Source organism: Felis catus, chromosome E1, assembly GCF_018350175.1.
Source record: "Felis catus isolate Fca126 chromosome E1, F.catus_Fca126_mat1.0, whole genome shotgun sequence".
Classification (NCBI taxonomy): domain Eukaryota; kingdom Metazoa; phylum Chordata; class Mammalia; order Carnivora; family Felidae; genus Felis; species Felis catus.
This window is the reverse complement of record NC_058381.1, coordinates 5,622,501-5,641,459: the sequence shown is the minus strand read 5'-3', so window position 1 is coordinate 5,641,459 and position 18,959 is coordinate 5,622,501. Positions and strand designations below refer to the sequence as shown.

At 50.5% G+C, this 18,959-nt stretch overlaps 1 protein-coding gene across 4 annotated transcripts in view; it reads right to left on the bottom strand.

Moving 5' to 3' along the window:
• The window catches only part of SHISA6 (shisa family member 6), a 279,136-nt gene that overhangs the window by 33,335 nt on the left and 226,842 nt on the right, over nt 1-18,959 (bottom strand). The gene's annotated exons all lie outside the window — the stretch shown is intronic.

Sequence of the window (18,959 nt, the reverse complement as noted above, 5' to 3'; positions counted from 1 at the left end):
TGTCCACGCAGAGCCCGACGCGGGGCTCGAACTCACAGACCGCGAGATCACGACCTGAGCCAAAGTCGGACGCTCAACCGACTGAGCCACCTGGGAGCCCCATAACCTCTTTTATTTTAAAAAGGGAGATTGGGGCACCTGAGTGTCTCAGTCGGTTAAGCGTCCGACTTCGGCTCAGGTCATGATCTCGCGGTCCGTGAGTTTGAGACCTGCGTCGGGCTCTGTGCTGACCGCTCGGAGCCTGGAGCCTGTTTCCGATTCTGTGTCTCCCTGTCTCTCTGCCCCTCCCCCGTTCATGCTCTGTCTCTCTCTGTCTCAAAAATAAAATAAACGTGAAAAAATTTTAAAAATAATAAAATAAAAAGGGAGATTAAAAAAATTCATATCATAGAAGTAATATTGCAAAACATTCAACAATTACACAAGAACAAGTAAAACATAATAATAATTAAAAAAAAAACTAGGTAGAAGCCCACTCCTCGGAGAATTATCTTGCTTCTTACAACATGTCAGTCATCTGTTATCCATATCTGCCTGCCTCTTTCAGGACACTTTCTTTTCTAATTCTGGACCATATCAGTCTATAGAAGGAAAAAAAAAAAACAAACAAACCCAACCCAGCAACTCATCTTTCTAGAAACTTCTTGTTCCGCCCACGTTGCCAGAAGCTACTGTCTGATGATTTTAGGTGTTGCCGTTTTATAACTGAAGAGACAGGGGCCAGTCTCTTTCTCGGGAGTTTTGGGGCCCTGTGAGCCGCACGGCACACGTGTGGCCCCGTCATGTGGCTCAAGCTAGAAGGTCCGCACGTTGTTTTCAAGGGGCTCAAGACTGTGGGGCCGTTTCCTTGTAACCCCACCCAGTAAACAACTGTAACCCCACCCAGTAAACAAGCAGATAAGCACGAACAGTTTATACCTCGAAGCATCCCGCTTTCAGAGCAGGTGCACACAGGACATCAGACGGCCGTACTTAGCCCAGTTAGAGTCAGCCGGACGCTTCGCCGGTGGCTACACCGTTGACGTCTTGCTCAAGGTCTTAGCAAACGCTGGCCTCCCGTCACTCAGGCACATCCACCTGCCTGGCTTGCAAAGAGAGGCCTCCGCCTGCTTCTGCAGCGATCTTTAGGCATTTTTATTCAGCTACGCTTTTGGGTGTTTTGTCAGACTCCCCTTGCAGACTCTAATCCTCTCACAGGCGACGGGAGGAATATATTGCCAGAAACGAACGCGGCAAAGCAGCAGAACCCTAGTGCAAAGACAGCAAATCCAACCAAACAGAATGCTTTCCTCCCTTTTCTCTCTCTCTTCTTTTTCTCTTTCATCTCTCAAAACTTCCCTACTCAGCTCTAGAACGTGCCCGTCTACGTCGTCTGGGCTTGCTCAGGCCGGGTCGATGGTGCCCAGAAAACTTACCACCCGAGTTTTTTTAGAGGCTCAGAGAGCCCTCGGCGTCAGTATCCGGGATGAAACCTGTGTAAACATCTGCTGAGAGGCTGTGTTTAAACGTTGGTAAGAATATTCTTTACAAAAAAAAAAAAAAGAAAGAAAAGAAATTCTATTCAAGCAAAGGATACAACTTGTTTTGGAAAATGGCTCTGAAGACAGGGAATGTGAGGCAATCTGTGATCTCAAGTCACGCCTGGGAACTTGATAAGGCAAAGAAGCTTCTGGAAGCCTCTGTGCAAAGTATTGTGGCATGCAACTCAGTATAAAGATGTTCTCGTTGAAAACACTTCATAAGGGACGAAAGAACAAAAGCACAGTCTGAATAATATGAAATATGCCATCTACTAATGAGACAGATGCCAGTTCTGATGCTGGGCTTTTAAAAAAACTCACTCAGTGTAAAAACTACATCTGTCTCTCTCCCTCTTCATTCCTCCTCTGCTGTCTTTTCAAAGAGACAACAGATAGGCAAAGAGAGAAGAGGTAAAGTCTGCTCACTTTCTTTGTAACTACTTTTTATTTATTCATTTTTATTCTTACAATTTTTTTGTAATGTTTATTTATTTTTTTGAGAGACAGAGCGCAAGCAGGCAAGGGGCAGACAGAGAGGGAGACACAGAATTCGAAGCAGGCTCCGGGCTCCGAGCTGTCAGCACCGAGCCCGACGTGGGGCTCGAGCCCAGGAACCGTGAGATCATGACCTGAGCCGAAGTCAGATGCTTAATCGGCTGAGCCACCCAGGTGCCCCCGCAATTACTTTTTAAAAAGCAGCCATTACAAGAAAGAATCTCTAAAACTGTGTAGCCAGCAACTCTGAAATATCAGCTGCAAATATTTTTGAAGTCAGGCTGATTTAAGCCTCAAATCCCAACGAGATTTTGCCTAAACTAAGAATGAGGATAAGGTGATGTTAGGGATTTGTAAAACGGAGATAACCAAATAAACACTCGATGTTATCGAAAGCTTACTTTAGGTGCCAAATGTATACTTAATCATGACCCTCAAAAACTTGCTTTGAAGGGTAATATAGCCCCCCGGTTCATGTTGTCTGAGATCAGCAGACCAGTGTTAATAAAGAATTCAATTTTGTGAGTAAATAAAAGTGGAGGAGAATTCGGGACTGCAAACTTCCAGAGGGAGACCAGAAAAATCTTCATCTAAACCCAAGCTGTACCACCAAGGCATCGTGTCCCATGAGGACCCTGCGCCCCAATCTGTCATCCAAGGATTTATCAAGTGTATCATGCGTGTCCCAGGGGAATGCTAGCAGAGGGTCTTGGGAATATGGTGGCGACTCAACTAGACACAATCTGTACTCCTGGGGTCTGGGATCTATTGACAGAGACAGACGAGAATGAGTTAACAAACGGGAATAATTGCTAGTGGTGACAGAGTCTAAGAAGATAACCACGAGACATAAAGGATAGATGACAACAGAAAACGGTGCTTATTCAGTTAGGATGATCAAGGAAGGTGTGCCACTGTGAAGGGATGACGTTTATGCAGAGATCTTACGGGTGAGAAGGGCCAGCCACGGACAGGGACATGCGGTGAGGAGGAGGAAAGCAGAAGGAAGCATGTGTGTGTGCCCGCATGTGCAAAGGCCCCGGGGTAGGAAAGAGTTCAGCTAAACCAAGCACAAACACAGATGAGAAGCTAAAATGACTGGTGGTGGCCAGAGCACAGAGGCTGAGGGCGAGGGGCGGAGAGACCTGAGATGAGGGTTGAGAAGAATCATTCGGGACTTCGGAGCAGTAAGAAGGCTTCTGCAACGGCCTGGCTGAGAAAAGACAGTGACTGGTACTCCAGGGATAGTGGGCGTGGAGAGAAGTGGACAGATCCAAGATGCAAGTCTGAAGGGGGGGGATTAGGATCTGCTAATGCATTACACAGGGGGGATGAGGAAGTGAGAGAAGGTAGACATACCACTCAAAGGGGAGCAGCTCAACCTTTGCTGAGATGGGAACGAATGGTGGACGCACAGTAGAAAGCTCCACTCCGGGCTCAGTGAGTGCGAGGTGCCCGCAAAACATGCAATGGCGAGGCCAAGCAGGCACTGGGGTTGACAAGTCTGGAGTTGAGAGGAGAATCTGGGGCTGGCGATGGATGGGGATTCTGAGATCGTGCACACGTGGACGGCACATAGAAGAGAGGAGGCGAGTGTCCCCGGAGAAAGGTGTGCATACACAGTGGGGAGACAGAAGGTCCAGGAGAGAACCGGGAAGCCTTACCCTTCACCCTGAACCCCGGAGCCCGACAGTGCGGCGGGCCGTCAGGAGGAGGACACAGGAGAGCGTGGTGTCATGGAAACCAGGGAGGCAGGGCACGTCCGGGAGCGAGCTTAGCCTCACTGGAGCGCTTCGCTCGCTCCCTGAGAACTGGATGTGTAATCGTGCATGTCAAGGTGACCTTGGCTGGAACAGGTTTGGTGGAACCAAGGAAGCAGACCCAGGGTGGTTGTGAGTTGAGGCACACACACGGCGGGTTGCGGTGGGGAGAGCACGTGTATACAGCTATTACTATTACTATTTTAAACTGTGCTAAATGCGCGTGGCAATACGACTGGCCATCGTAACCACTCTGAAGCACACAGTTCTGAGACATCACGCACACTCGCCGTGTTGTGCGACCGTCACCCCCATCCACCCCCAGAGCTCTTTACGTTTTCCCAAACTGGAATTCTGTACCAAGCAAATAACTTTCCATTCCTTCCTCTGCCCCGGACCCAGGCAACCATTTCTACTTTCTGTCCCTATGAATTTTAGAAGGGGGGGATCACACGGTACCGGTCCTCGGGTGAGCTCTGGCTAAGTTCTGGCTAAGTGCACTTGGCATCACGTCCTCGAGGCTCACCCGTGTGGAAGCACCTGTCAAATGCTTTCCGATTTACCGAACGTATAGACCACACTTCGTGTTGTTGTTCCCCAAGCTGAGAGAAACCAGAGCGTGTCTGCATGCTACCGGGGTGATTCTGGGGGGGAGCAGAGGCAATGCTGTGCAGAAAGGACGTTGCAAGAGCAGGTGGGAGAAGGAGGACGCGGCTGGACCTTCCTCTGTTGGAGAGAGAGAAGGCACAAGGCTTGACCTCAGATGCAACCCCTTTAGCCGCGTTGACAGGGGAGAGCTAAGGCAGCCTCCTTCAAACGGCTTCAGTGTTCTCCCTGAAGCCTGAAGCAAATTTGTCAGCTGAGAGCCGAAAAGAAGGGACGGTGTGGGAAGTGGAGGGGAGGGAGAGGACCTAGGAAATGATCCCCTTAAAGGAACATTTCTCCATGCCCTGCTCCCTCCCCTGCACGGTGGCTGCGATGTCACTGGTCTCAGGTGGGTCCTGGGCGTCTGCAGCTTTAACTGGAGTTTAGCTTGAAAACAACATTGTTTTCCACTACAGTTTACTTTACGGTGAGTATAACTAACCTTGCAGTTGGTTATAGTTTAAACTCCCCAGATGATTCTAATGTGCCACCCGGGGAGGGGAGAATGGCAGTCTCAGGCTGGCAAAGCCAGCTTGTTAGGGAAAGATAATAGGATCGCTGGGGCCGTCGGACCCCGGTTTGCGATGCGTGCTCATAAATTTCAAGTGGAAATGAGCCTGCGCAGATTAGGATGTGTGTGTGTGTTTCCTAGCTCCACATATTAAAGCCCTGCAAACCTCTGTCTTGAGCCTTTTTCCCTTTGAAAAGTACTCCTTAAAGAGCCCGTCTATTCCTCATTGTCGACTCCTACCAATGACAGTAAGAGCTAAAGCCAACATGTGCCAAACGCTCTTCTAAGCATCTTAACGTCTACTAATCCCTCCAGTCCTCGCAACATCAACATCTCTGTTTTACGAAGAAGGGAATGAGGCGCAAAGGTAAAATCGGGCGGCCGGTCTTCACACAAGTGACTGTGCGACCGTGGTGGGAAATGAGACCAGGAAAATCTAGGCTTGGAATTGGTGCCTGGACGGCACCACTGGGTGCAAATCCTAAACGAGGCACCTCCAGCCGCACCCTTCCCAGGGCATGAAACAGAGAAAAACAGAATCAACGAGAGTGCAGTTGTGGGGAGACATGTCACGGGGTTGGAAGAAATACCTGGAGAAACGCTCTGGCGAGGAGGAGACCCCATGGGGCTCGTGGGAGTGGCCGTCAATGGAGGGCAGACTGGGGTGCTGCTGGAGCAGGTGAGTGACCAGTAGGGTGAGTCGGCACATAAGTGTGTCTGAGACGGACTTTGCAACCTTACTCTGCATGCTCCCACCCAATATGACGTCCCCTGCCACTCATGCCACTGGTGTTAGTGGATTATTTCAGGGGAACGTGACCAGGGGCTGTGGTCCATGCCAAGACTCAAGAAGCGGGGCGCAGGTCACAGGGAAAGGCAGTTTTGTTTGGGTTTTATCCCTGGGGCGCAGGCTACGTTTTCAATGGCCTCATGGCTACTTGCACAGGTAGGCTCGTTAAATGCAGAATTACCTCCCCATTCCTCCATGCCACTTTCTCTTTCTGGCTTCTAGGTTCCTGTTAGCGGGAGCAGATTCCCAGCCCCAAAGACTGGGCAAATCTCCGCACTCCCTTTGGGCACAATGTCTTCACCAGAAGGTATTGAGTTTGGACTGGTCTTGGCTGTAGCGGGAGTAGGGAATGGGAGATTTTTATCAACAGTATGAAGGCTTAGAACGAGCATCCGACCAAGATCCTGTGAGACATCCTTGCAGAGCCAATCCCTTGGCTGGGAATAATCCCAGTGGTGCCTTTCCTAAGCCATTTATCCAACAAGCATGGACAAGTACGGGTAGCCACCATTTTGATGGGCTTATCGGTAAGATATAGACTCCCACCAGCTCCCTTGAACAGATTTTCAAACATTCAGCAATTTTGCAAGCTGGCTGTTAACCCATGGGCAGTTCCAAATTAGTCATAATGGGAATGTCTACACCATGGAAATCAGCAAACGTAAATCAGGGTTCCCTCTCCAAGTTGCCCCTCACCCCGGGCTGGTTTCCCAGCACATTACCGAACGCCTGGTTGTGATAAGTCGCTGTTAACATCCATTTGGAACCTAATCCTTATTCCGTCCCCCTGAATGAGCTCCCAGGAGGTTGACTGTAAGGTCAAGGTCATTTGGCTGGTGAGTAGCAGGACCAGAATTGGAACCTAGCCGATGCCTGGGCTGGCAGGGCGGGTGCCTCCAGAACTTTCTGTCAGAGATCCTTACGGTGAAGGTTGGGGCTTCACTTCTGAGGCAACGTGATGCTTGAGGAAAACGCTCTGGTGTTCAGCTTATAAAAAGATTCCTAATTATCAGCGTGCAACCCTGGAGGGAACGATGGGGACTTACAAGCATTTTCATGCTAATGTCTAGGATGATGTCATAACATTTAAGGATCTGTCTTTGGAGAGAATCCCCGGCACTCCCCTGAGCTCTCTCAGTTGGAGAGATTAAAGATTAACAGACAGCTCTGGATAAGGGCAGTTTCAAAGCACACGGCCAGAGCAGAAGTCTCTGCACCAAGAAGAAGTTGAAGGGAAAAATGGTCTTCCTCGTGGATCAGGAGGTCCGGACTAAGGGAAATGCAGAAATGCAAATGCGTGTTGCAGGTGTCCCATCACCTGGGACCCCTTTGCCGAGCTGGTGCATCGATCCCCACCCCCCCCCCCCCCCCAGCTCCTGGGATGATTTTCCTGGTGAGGATCCAGGCCCCCGTGTTAGGAAGTGCCAAGGTGGGGGCAGCCTTCAGCCATTGTCTGACTGACCGGGGGATGCGCGAGGCCAGTCCTTTGGTCTCAAGGTGTGATCCACACTCTGTACTTTGTGCTCCAGGGTTCTCCATGGGGCAGAAGCCCATCTCCAGCTGGGCCCACATCATTGCCTGGCTTCCTTCCCTCGCTCCACCCTCCTTCCTTCACTTCCGTTTTCTGAGAAAAGCCTCTCAATACGACTCTTGCCCAAGAACTCTGCCGCCCCAGCCCCAGCTTCTAAGGGACCCAACCTTAGGTGGGAAATTCTTCTACCGTGGCATCCAAGAAACACACAAAATCATGGTGGCTATTTGGGGCATCTTCTAAGGGTTTTCCTGGCAATATCGCTCTCGCTTCCCCTTGACGCGCCTGTAGAAGGATTTAGGGGAATTCTGGATCTTTCTACTGAGACTTCCCAGTCCCCGGCAGGGACGTCAGCCCCTGCTGTGGTCTCTAAAGGAGGTCCACAGAGCTCCGAGTGCCATCTTTGCACCTCCCTGAGCTACCCAAGGGACTGGCCCTCCTTGGCCTCTACATCGCCCATTCAAAAGCACAGGGAGAGCCAAGGATGTGGGTGCACACTGTTCGTTTGGGGGGACGGCCTCTGGAATTGAGCCAAGGAAAGAAAACAAGCCTTGTATTTAAGGATGTGTGACTGAGGCTGCTCCTCTGTGCTGTAGGACGCGTGCTCCATGCAGGGGGCTCCCGAGAGATGTGTGGGTGCCTCCTGGCACCACCCACTGGGGGGAGGATTCATGTGCCGGCTGCCACCCTCACTGGCTGACAGTTAACCCCGGGCATGTTAACTCTTTTGTGTTTCCGGCCTTCTGCTACATCAGCTAAGGCCTTTAAGTAAAGCCCGAAGATGTGCATACGATGGATGCTGTCCTTGTAAAGGAGCCCAAGGCCAAGTGGAACCGTCCCCTGAGCTGAGGCTGAAAAGCCAAGAGCAGCCAAGGTAGCAGAGAGGTCTGCCCCAGGCACCCACCCCCTCATTTCAAAGCTTCTTAAAAAATTCCAAAAACGAGGACATCATTAGACCTGGTGACTCACTTGGCCTTGCCTCACTACTGTGTTATCTCAGACACCGGCAGAAGCCCACATCTTTGCGTCTGATGCCTGAAACGAGGTAATTTGTCAATATGCGTGTACTGGACCCGGGGGCAATAACACAAACCAACATACGAAACTTCCCACCAGGGCGTGAGGCACGGGTCGGATCGCTTCAACAAGATGAATGGCGGACAGGACAGCAAGCTGTGCTGGACATGGCTGGACGTGGACAGAGCTGACCGTGAAGAAGTCAGGGTCACGTTAGCCAACATCCTGCCACCTACTCTCCTGGTTCAGGCTCTGCTTCTGAGAGCTCCGGCTACTTCTCTAGCTGGCCTGAGGGAGAAACCGTGCTGGAGAGTCCCGCAGTTGTCTGCTTTGCCTGACAGTTATATTTCTCGTCGCACGTAGAGAAGCTGGCTCTCGGGCGAATACGCCCAGGTCTCTTGTGAGTTTGGTTACTGTTAGGTGAGCTTGCTGGGGATCAGCTCTGGGGCATTCATGGGACAGAGCTTCTGGATGGGGAAAATGGATTCTTGACTCCAGACAGGAGTGAATTCACCAGCATCCGGGAGAGCCCTGGGAGTCAGCTGATGGCATCCTCATAGGCACCTGCCTCCAAATTTCTGTACTTATTTGGGGAAGGGCAGAGAAGAGCAGGCTGAGGGAGCAGGCATATTGCCTCCATGGAAGATGCGAGAGAATTTACGTAAGACAGCTTACAGGATGTGTTACCCAGACATGTGGTCTTGGTTAAAATGAGGAATTTTTTTTAAATGTGTATTTATTTATTTTGAGAGAGAGAGAGAAATCGCAAGCAGGGAGAGGCAGAGAGAGAGGGAGAGAGAGAACCCCAAGCAGGCCCCGCACTGTCAGCACAGAGCCCAGCACGGAGCTCGATCCCACAAACTGTGAGATCGTGACCTGAGCCGAAATCATGAGTCAGACGCTCAACAGCCACCCAGGCACCCTGAAAATGAAGAATTTAATAAGCAATAGCTCACTTAAAAGTTAGATGTTTTTACATTAACAGGGACCTCACGGAAGAAATACTAGAAACACGTTTGGCCCATTAAAGGTGATTGATAAATACTTGTTGAATAAACAAAATATAACTGGCCAATGAATGTATAAACAAAAAATACCCAGCCTCAGTGATCAGAGAAATATCTCTGAAAACATCAATGAGATTGACTTTTCCAGGTACTCTTAGATTAAAAAAGGTAAGAGAATACATAGAGCATCAATAAAATAGCACATATTTCTTGGGAAAGGAAAGGAAACAGGTACTTGTATAATTACTACAAAACTCCTGGAAATAAACCCAGTAATATGCCTTAGAAATCTAAAAAAGATATATAGACCCTTTTGCCCAGCCATTTCCTTAATAGGAACGGAGACTAAGAAAATAGTCGAGCCAACTCACTGCAAAATTGTTGGTAATAGCAAAAACTTGGAAACAACCTTAATGTCCAAGAAGAACAGATCAGTTGGATAAGATAGAGAACTCTAAGCAAAGAAATGCCATGTGGCCTTTACGGCTCATAATATAGATAATTAACAAACTTCTATATGTTAAGTGAAACAAAAAAGCAGATTGGAAACAATATAATAAACTATGATTCTCTCTTTTAATTATATGAATAATTTGCATGTAGAGAACAGTCCCGAAGGATGTATAATAAAAGGTTACCTTTGACTGATAGGATCATTAGCATTTTTTTTCTTTTTTGACTAAGTCATGGTTTCTTTTCTTATTTTTGGTTTAGACAGAGAGAGCATGAGCAGAAGTAGGGAGAGAGAGAATCCCAAGCAGGCTCCACACTGAGTGGGGCTCGGTCCCATGACCCTGGGATCATGACCTGAGCTGAAATCAAGAGTCAGATGCTCAACTGACTGGACCACCCCGGTGCCCCCCCCCCCCCGACTAAGTCAATCTACTAATATTGTTTCAACAGGAAACAGTTATTTATATTTAAACCGTTAAGGGAACTTAAATTTTGCCGGTTTCTAAAGGGACTTGATTGGAAGTCTGAGGCGTGGACGCACAGCTACAAAGTTCGACAGGTACGATTGGGGAAGAATTGCTCCAAGGGCTGAAGGAATGAACTGCTGCAGGTGGGTAGCGTGTGGTTATTGTAAAGGGGTGCTGCGTTTATCTGTGAGCGTCCTGGGAGCAAAGGCAAGAACTGGAACAAGACTGTTTTTATTTGCCTGAGAAGGAAGGCAAACTGATGTGAGGGCCACGTTCCCCCAGGCGTGAAAATGACACAGGATATACAGGTACTGAGGCCACTAGATAGATCACGCAGGTAGTTACTCCTTATCACACAGATTGTCACAATCTTGCTCAAGGAGAGGCGTTTTGAATAGAACTTTCTGTAAAAACAGAGGGTGTGACACTAAATTGTCCTCTGAAATCACCGAGCGTTCAAATCGGACAGAAGCAATCTCAGGGATCAATCATTTCCAGATGAAGAAACCAAGGGTCAGAGCGGTGAGGGTGTTCGCTCGGTGAGTCAGAGAAATGGGACTAGAATTCGTGTCTCTTGATTCCTGGCGTTGTGGTCTTTTTAACCACACCCCAAAGTCTCCATCCCTCGTGCCTCTGGCTTATCTGTGCATTCAGGACTGGACTGGCTGTCCAGATCAGGGTCTGGAAGTCAGGAGTCTCGTCTGTCCCCTGTATCACCTGCATAGCCCTTTGCACGCAGAAGGCGCTTGAGGCGGGCTTACGGATTTACAGTCGCTGAGGGGATCAGGCACAGGACTGTAAATTAAGATGGTTTCCCCGTTGGATAACTTTTTTATATTTTTAAATAAGTTTTATAATTTTTGTATAATTTGACATAGCTTTGAAAGTGTAGGTAATATTAAGGGTTGATGATAACAATATGACAGCACTAACTGATCATTTATGAAACCCTGGCTAAGCTCCAGGTTAATTTCTTCTTTTTTTTTTTTAATTTTTTAAATGTTTACTTAGTTTTTGAGAGAGAGAGAGAGAGAGAGAGAGAGAGCACAAGTGGGGGAGGGACGGAGAGAGGGAGACACAGGATCCAAAGCAGGGTCCAGGCTCTGAGCTGTCAGCACAGAGCCCGATGCGGAGCTCGAACCCACAAACGGTGAGATCGCGGCCCGAGCCCAAGTCGGATACTCAACCGACTGAGCCCCCCCAGGCGCCCCAGTACCAGGTTCATTGCTAAGCACTGTGCATCTCCTTTCAAAGTCGCGGCCCTAGGAGACGGGGGGAGGGGACTCTTTCTCCCTCCACTTAACAGATGAGAACCCTGAGGCACAAAGCAGGAAATTAACTTGGCTGAGGTGACACGTTTAGAAGATGGCAGAGTGGGGGCACAAACAGAGGCAGGATGTTCTAGAGCCCGATGCTTAGCTACCTCCCCGGTGCCCACTCCCAGCAATAGCAAGAATGATAATGCCTGCCATGTGGGGAAGCCAGTTTTCGTGGGCCAGGCCCTGCGCTCGGTGAATCCTAGCACGCCGGTGAGATCCCGCTGTCTGCACTCGATTGGGAGACAGATGTAAGTTAGTCACCCCAATCCAAGAGAGCTGGTCAGCGGTGGCACGTTGGACTGAAATCCACGTCTCTCCAAATGCCTGTGCTGTTTCTACCCTGCCCTGTACAGGAAACCAGAGACCCCTCCCTGCCCAACGTTGGACACATTCTGAACCTCTGCGCGGCAACCAGGCAGGCTGAGTGAGGATTTGTACTCACCTCTCGGGTGGATCCCAGGATTTGTGGCTTAAGAATTAGCTACACGCTCACGGGCTGTGGGCCAAACCCATCGCTTGGCAAGGTAGATCCGGTGGATGTTTCTGGCTTTCTTGTCCAACCCAGGAAAGCCTTTAACCGAATCAAGAGTAGAAGCTGATGCTCTTCACCTCCCACCCCACCCAGGGCTCACTGACCACTCAGGCACTCCCTTTAGTGGGTGGACAGGTGACGCTACAGTGTCCTCGTTGGGGACCTGGGGAGGTGGGGGGGGGGAAGGCTTCCTGCTCTGTGCAAACTGCAGACAGGAAGCATCAGTGTCCCCTCGACGTGCTTTTGTGTCCCCACATGTTGCCCTCCTCTCCTCTCCCACGTCCTACCCCACGTCTGCCGCTTCCTTCACGGGGCCCAGCTTTCAAAGCTTTTCTTCCCCAAGAGGTGAGGGATCAACCCTTTCCTCCACCCGGAGCAACGCGCACACAAAGCATCCTTCGAAGCTGTCCGTGCAGCCTCCCCCTGCCACACTGGCTTCCTCTCCCTCTCCCCCCGAGTGGCACACCCCCATCCAACTCACCCCGTTCCTGCGGGGGAAAGTCTAGCCTGGAGCTTCTCACTGTGGATGGCCAGGCGTCAATGCACAAGCTCTGGTCTCTCTTAGGGCAGCTCGGATGGTCTAAAGGGGTGGGGTTTGCAGGCCAGACAGCGGCTGCCCCAAGGTGGGAGGGAGGACATCTCTGCGGAGCCAGTGAGCAGCGCCCCTCAGATGTGGAAGGTCACGTGTTCTGCTTACACCCCCGAGAAGTGGCCTCAGGCACTTGCAAAGCTCTCCGAACCTCCCTGTCCCCCGGCATAGTTATGGGGAGCCTCCAAGCAGATGGCAGAGGCCGAAATGCTTTGCAGACGGTGAAACCCCGCGCAGGTACGTGGCCGCGTGCGATGCTGTAGTCGACGATGGGTGAATTTGCTCAGACTCGGTTTCCCACGCAGGGTGGCTAATGGGCTTGGTGTGGGTGGGGGTGGGGGAGTAAAATCCAGCTGTTAAGCAACTCCTGTCCATGCCCGGGGATTGTATACACTTCCAGCTACAGAACTGGGCTTTCCACACACAACTTTGATCCGGATGACCTGAGAGACTGAGCTCGGGTAGGCATGGAGTCTGAATGCCGCCCCCGGCCCCCGCCCGCCCAGCCTTATGAGGGTCAGTCAATGCATTACGCAGTCAGACCTTCCTGGGAAGGATTTTAACATGGCACCGTTATCCCCTCCAGGTATAAAGTCGTGTCCCCCGGTGCTCACTACTCCTACAAATGAGAACGATGGGTTCAGGGCTCTTTTAATGATACTCTGGCAAATGAGGGCCTCACGGAGACTTACTGTGATCTGATCACCTGGAAAGGAAATTCTCTCAGAGAGGCAAGGAGCCGGGGGACTGCGGGAGAAGCAGGGGAAGGGCTGTAGGCTCCCACACACGCTTGGCGGGGGGGGGGGGGTAGGGGGTGGGGGGGGATGGTGTGGGCAGGGAGAGGATGGTAGGGACCATGGGACGGACGGATGGAGCAGACATGGGGCGTACGTTGGGGATGTTCCGAACTGGGGAGAACATCAGTTCTCCCATCCATCAGGATGGATGGGCTCAAGGGTTTCCATTTTTCATCCAGTTGTTTGGGCCCAAACCTGGGAGTCATTCTAGATTCTTCTCCTCCTCCTATCCCACCTCCCATCCGATCTCTCAAAGTATAGGCTGTTGGTGCCAATGGCCCATTTCTGGAGGGCCAGCATTCTCCTATGGCTCCTGCTTGTGCTCAGAATAACACCCACAGTCTTTAGTTTGGTTTACAACACCCAGTCTCCTCGGGCCTCGTCTTCTTCTCTGAACCCCACTCCTTCTTTTCTCTCATTCCCACCAGAAAGCGTGTGTCCATGGCGTTCCTCTGCCTGGCATCCTCAAGTCTGACTCTTCCCCGCCACCTAGCTCCAGGCACACAGTTTCCTTCCTCGGGTGGGTTTCTCTGACCCCCTATGTAGAGTGTGCACCACATCAGCCATTTGTATCCTGTTGCCTTGGGCACCTTATCACAGCTTGCGTCTGTGGTATTTTGTGGGCTCCGTCATTGGCTCTCCCTCCCACTGGAGGATACGCCCCTTGAGGGAAGGGACCATATTTGTCTTGTTCCCGCTCGTATCACCACAGCTAAGAGTGCCTGGTACGTACCGGGTAACTCAGTAAATATTCGTTGGATGAATAAAAAGGAAGCCGGAAGAATGCAGAGCCAGGAAGAGAGACAGTGTTTCTGTCACCTTACACGTAGCACCCACATATGAGTTCCACTTAACGGGGGACATGATCGGGGAGGAGTGGCAGGGTAGACATAAGGATGCCCGTAGGGGCTGCCTCAACCACCAGTGGACCAAGGCCGGGGAGGCTGGCTTCACTCAACAGCAGGAGCATGTCAAAATCTCGGGACAAGAAGTCTCTCTTAAATGAACGAAGTTCCTCGGGCTTCTATGATCAGGGAAGGGAGGGCAGGACAGGAGCGATGGCTAGCCTCTTCTTCACGATGGAAGAGCATTTCTCAAGGTGCAATTTTACAGAATGTTTTAAAAGTTCTACCAAAGACTGAGGACCACGGAGCCCCCACCGTTCCCAGGAGACTCAACGTGCCGACAGCCACCTTGTTTCTGCTCTCGGCTTTGAGATTTCGCGCAGAACGCACCTCCACTCCCCATCTTACCTGCCGACCTTGGGCAAAAGGCCAAGGGGCTCACGGATCTTCCAAGGTCACTGAGAAATTTTCCCCGACCCACTGCCTTTCGATAATAATAACTCACACGTCCATCCCAGGTAAGTGAGCATTTCCCCTTAGGTTTAAAAATCGCCAGAAGGCGTTGTGTTTGTTTGGTTCTGTTTTTATTACATTGTGAGCATTGGTACAAGGTTAAATGCACAGAGAGACAGAGATAAGGAGGCTGCATAGAGCGTACACATGAACATACTTGTACATACAGAAGGGGTACAGAGAGACTAACGAGCACACAGATACACAGGAAGGCAGATAAGGGTGGGCTACATCGGTGTAGAGTCCTACACAGAACAGAGCAAGGGGGTACAGAGAGCAAGTGTCAGTTAATAAACATCATCAATTAAAATCCAGCCATGTGTGTCACATTTTTGACAACGACAACAATATACAAAGCCTTATTACATCTCCAAGGGCAGAAAAGGTCTAGGGAACCTTGGAGGGTTTTGTAGAATGGTCTCAGAGGCCGGGCTCTGAGGGGAGGACAGAAGCAGGCAGTGGCCACAAAGATAATGAGGCCAGGAGACTTGACTGTCAGGCTGACAAATGGGAACAATGGGGAGATGGTGGTGGAGGGGGGGGGCAATGGGGCCACATTCGTCAAGAATCTCAGTGACATCAAGATCAAAGGCTCTTCTCTGTCCAGACTCTCAGCCCCAGCCCCACCTCCACTCTCCAGCTCTACTGGAAACATCCAGGGATTGAAAATGAACATATAGGAGCCTGCTTTTGCTTTGTTTAAGTGACATTTGGTGACTAAGTTCCTGGCGCTGGATACTAGGCAAAGGACGTCCCCTCTGTGTGCTGAGAACTGCCGTAAAAGCCTCCATGCTGTCAACCCAGGTGCTAGCCCTGGCCCTGCAATCAACTAGCTGAGCGCTCTTGGACAAGTCACCTAACCTCTCTGGGGCTCAGTTTCTTCATGTGTAATATGAGGGTGCTGGCTAGAGACCTCTAGACCCCTTGCAGCTCTTACGGAGGGAAACTCAGGTGTGTTTTAAGAGCACGCCTTTCTCTGAAGCAGAAGCAAAACAAAGAAGGAGCTGGTTGAACAAAGGTGGTCCAGCTTCCCAGACACCCATCTACCCCTACCCCACCGTCACTCCCAAAGACCAGAGCTTGAAACCCAGGAATTAAACACCATGAGACTTGGCTTTGTGCCCAAACCCATCCCAAGAAGGCTCCCTCTGCCTTCCCTTTCCACCACGAGGAGAGGGAAGAAGATCCCTTTCATCCTTGTCCCCTGTCTGCAGGGCACCACTGGGGCTATGAAGGGTATGTAACACGGGGCTGTTATTCTTGGACTATCTCTAGATGGAGGTTGTCCCCTCGATGCCTGTCTTCTCCATTGCTCAGTGCTCAGGAAGCCCCACCTGTGACCACCTGCATTCTCTCTGCCCTCCCCTGGCCTTTGGCGGCCATTGCCTGCATGGCTCTCTTGCTCCCAGAGACGGGATTAAATCACCCCTTGGTCTTCTTGGTCTTCTGTTCTAGTACCCAACAAGCCTCATTAATTCCTGTCACTGGTTCTGAGCCCTTTAACTGTCCCTGCCATCTTGAAAATAGCATCTGTTTGGTTGGCTCTATTGCAGCCCTCTAGTCTATATACCCTTTCCATCCACTCATTGGAAGCAGTAGAGATTAGTAATTAAGTACCTGGCCTCAGAAGTCAAACAGACTCCAGTGGAGTCTTGGCTCCCCACTTTCAAGCTACATGATCACGGCCAGTTGTGTAACTGTGTTGAGTACGATCTATAAGTCCAGTTGTGTCCACCCAGTAGAACTTTCTGAGAGGGTGGAAATTCCAATATGGTAGCCACTAGCCACACGTAGCTACCAAATACTCACGATGCAGCTGGCAACACTCAGGAAATGACATTTTAATTTTATTTCATTTAAATCAGTTTAAATTGTCCCATGTGCCTGGTAGCTACCATATTGAACAATACCCACGGGATATATGGACATAAATATATACGGACACATCTGGACCAGTGGCTACCTATGGATGCATCTCTGCTGTGCATGAGAGGAGAGCTGGCCTTTTGAGCAAACCAAAACCGGGGAAAGTGTGGCATAAAATGGGTCCAGGGCTGGGGGTCTCCACCTGACTCCATCATGGAACCTCGGGCAGGTCAGTTCACCTCTGTGCCTCAGTTTCCTCACCTATAAAGCCAGGTAGTTGATCTAAGATTCCCTTCCAGCCAAGGCTGCTGTATACAGGGTTGTGCAGACAAGCAACAGAGGCTACAACATGGAGGGCGACCCTTGGAGTCGTCCAGTCTTACAGTCTTGCCACCAGCCCATACTCTGGGGTTTGGCAAGGCTGATTTCCCAAACTGCCTCTTCTGATACCATCTGCAAGTCGGGAGGGGCTTCTGCACTTGAAAATACGGTCTGTGCACGGCTACGGCATGAGAGGTCAAATTCCCTCAGCCGGTGCTGCCTGGGCGAACCTGTCCACTTCTCTGCCTTGGTCCCAGACCCCACACACTTACTGCAAATGTTCCTAGCCACTATTTAATAGGGACTAATTTAAGGCATTGCTCCTTATTAAAGTGCTGAATCAGTCTGCATGCCGTCCTAGTAGACATTAACACTCTAGCACAAATTAGCCCATTCTAAAGTGCTAACTTTAGAGCTGTTTTGCCAAACAGAGTCTGTCATTGCTTAGAGAAGGTAGAGCCAGGTATGAACTGGTGGAGGAGAGAAGCAGAAGTTTGTGTGTGTGTGTGTGTGTGTGTGTGTGTGTGTGTATGTGTGTGTGTTGGGGGGGTACATGGTGCTGAAAGGGGGACACAGGTGCCCCATAGCCCACTCCCTGGGGCTGGCATTGTTAGTCCTGCATAAGAATGGAGGCAGCATCGCCTCCTCTCAGTGTCCTACACTGTCTCTCCCACTTCACGGATGCAATGAATTCTAGGTATCATGAACATCTTACTCCAGGCTGGACCCCAGGTTCGCACCCTTGCCCTTTCCAGAAGAGAAGCCTCCGTTGGATGCATGTTAATTATGCATCCCCAGGGAAGCCAGCCCATGTGCCACTGCTCACAGAACCCCACAGGACAGGCCGTGACAGAGGGACAGTGTGGCTGCAGCATCTGTCTCCTCCGTCCTCCCCTCCCCTTGAGAACAATCATGACATTGGAGAAAACACCGCAATCATGTACTGAGTGACTACGCCGGGCTCTGTGCTGAGCACTTGGGATCCATCACCTTGCTGACGATCTTTTCTATAAAGATCTTTCATAAATGTGAGGATTCAGGCACAGAGAGGTAAAATAGTTCCTCCAAGGCCACCCAGGTCTGTCCGGCCCCCAGTCCAGTCCCCTCTCGTTCCCTCTCCCCTCCCCCTTTCCTCTTTTTTACTTTTTGTTTCCTTTATCACACTGCTCCTTCCCTAACTGTAATTGAGGGTGAGAAAAAACGGGGTGTGGGTGTGTTGGGGGACAGGACATGGGGGACCAGCTCAGGGAAGGCTCACCCCTTGGGCTGGGCTTTAATCACAGAACACAATGCTCTATTTAGTGTGAGAGCTCCAGTGTCCCCGGTACGCCCCACCGGTGGATTCTACCCGCGCAGGAGAGAAACAGGAAGAGGAGAGCAGTGAACTCTTAGGCTAGAATCAGTGAGAGTATCCCACCTGTCATCCACATTCCTTTCTTGCCTTCCTTCTGCAAGTATTGTGTTTATTAAGCATTTCCTGGGAGCTGGGGGTTAACATATAAGGAAATAAAGACCAGCACCTGTTTCTCGAAATCCATTCTGGGAGCAGGTGTGCCCAACGGATAAATGGGCTTTAACAACACTCAAAGGTAGTGCTTCGTGGGCCTGGAGGGGGGGAGGTGTCTGAGCTTCGTAGTGAGGAACAGAAGTGGGAAGAAGGTGAGGAGGAAGGCCCCAGGGAAAGAAGGAAATACAAAATTAAGTGGCTGTAGGGAAGATCTTGTGAGAGGAGAGAAGTTTGATGAGCTGGAGGGCTCAAGATTGTGGGGAATGTGGCTGGTGACAATTTGTGGCTAGGTTCAGAGTCAAGCGAAAGACTTTGGACAAATATTTGATAAGGTGTGATTGGTTCCTGAAGGGGCATTTCCCCAGTGGTTTGGCCAACTCGCCAAGGCCAGCAGCCCAAAGTGTCTGGGAAGCCTTCTGTGTCCACACATTGTCCCGGTGTCCTTGCCTGAGGCACCTCAGCCACAGCTATCGG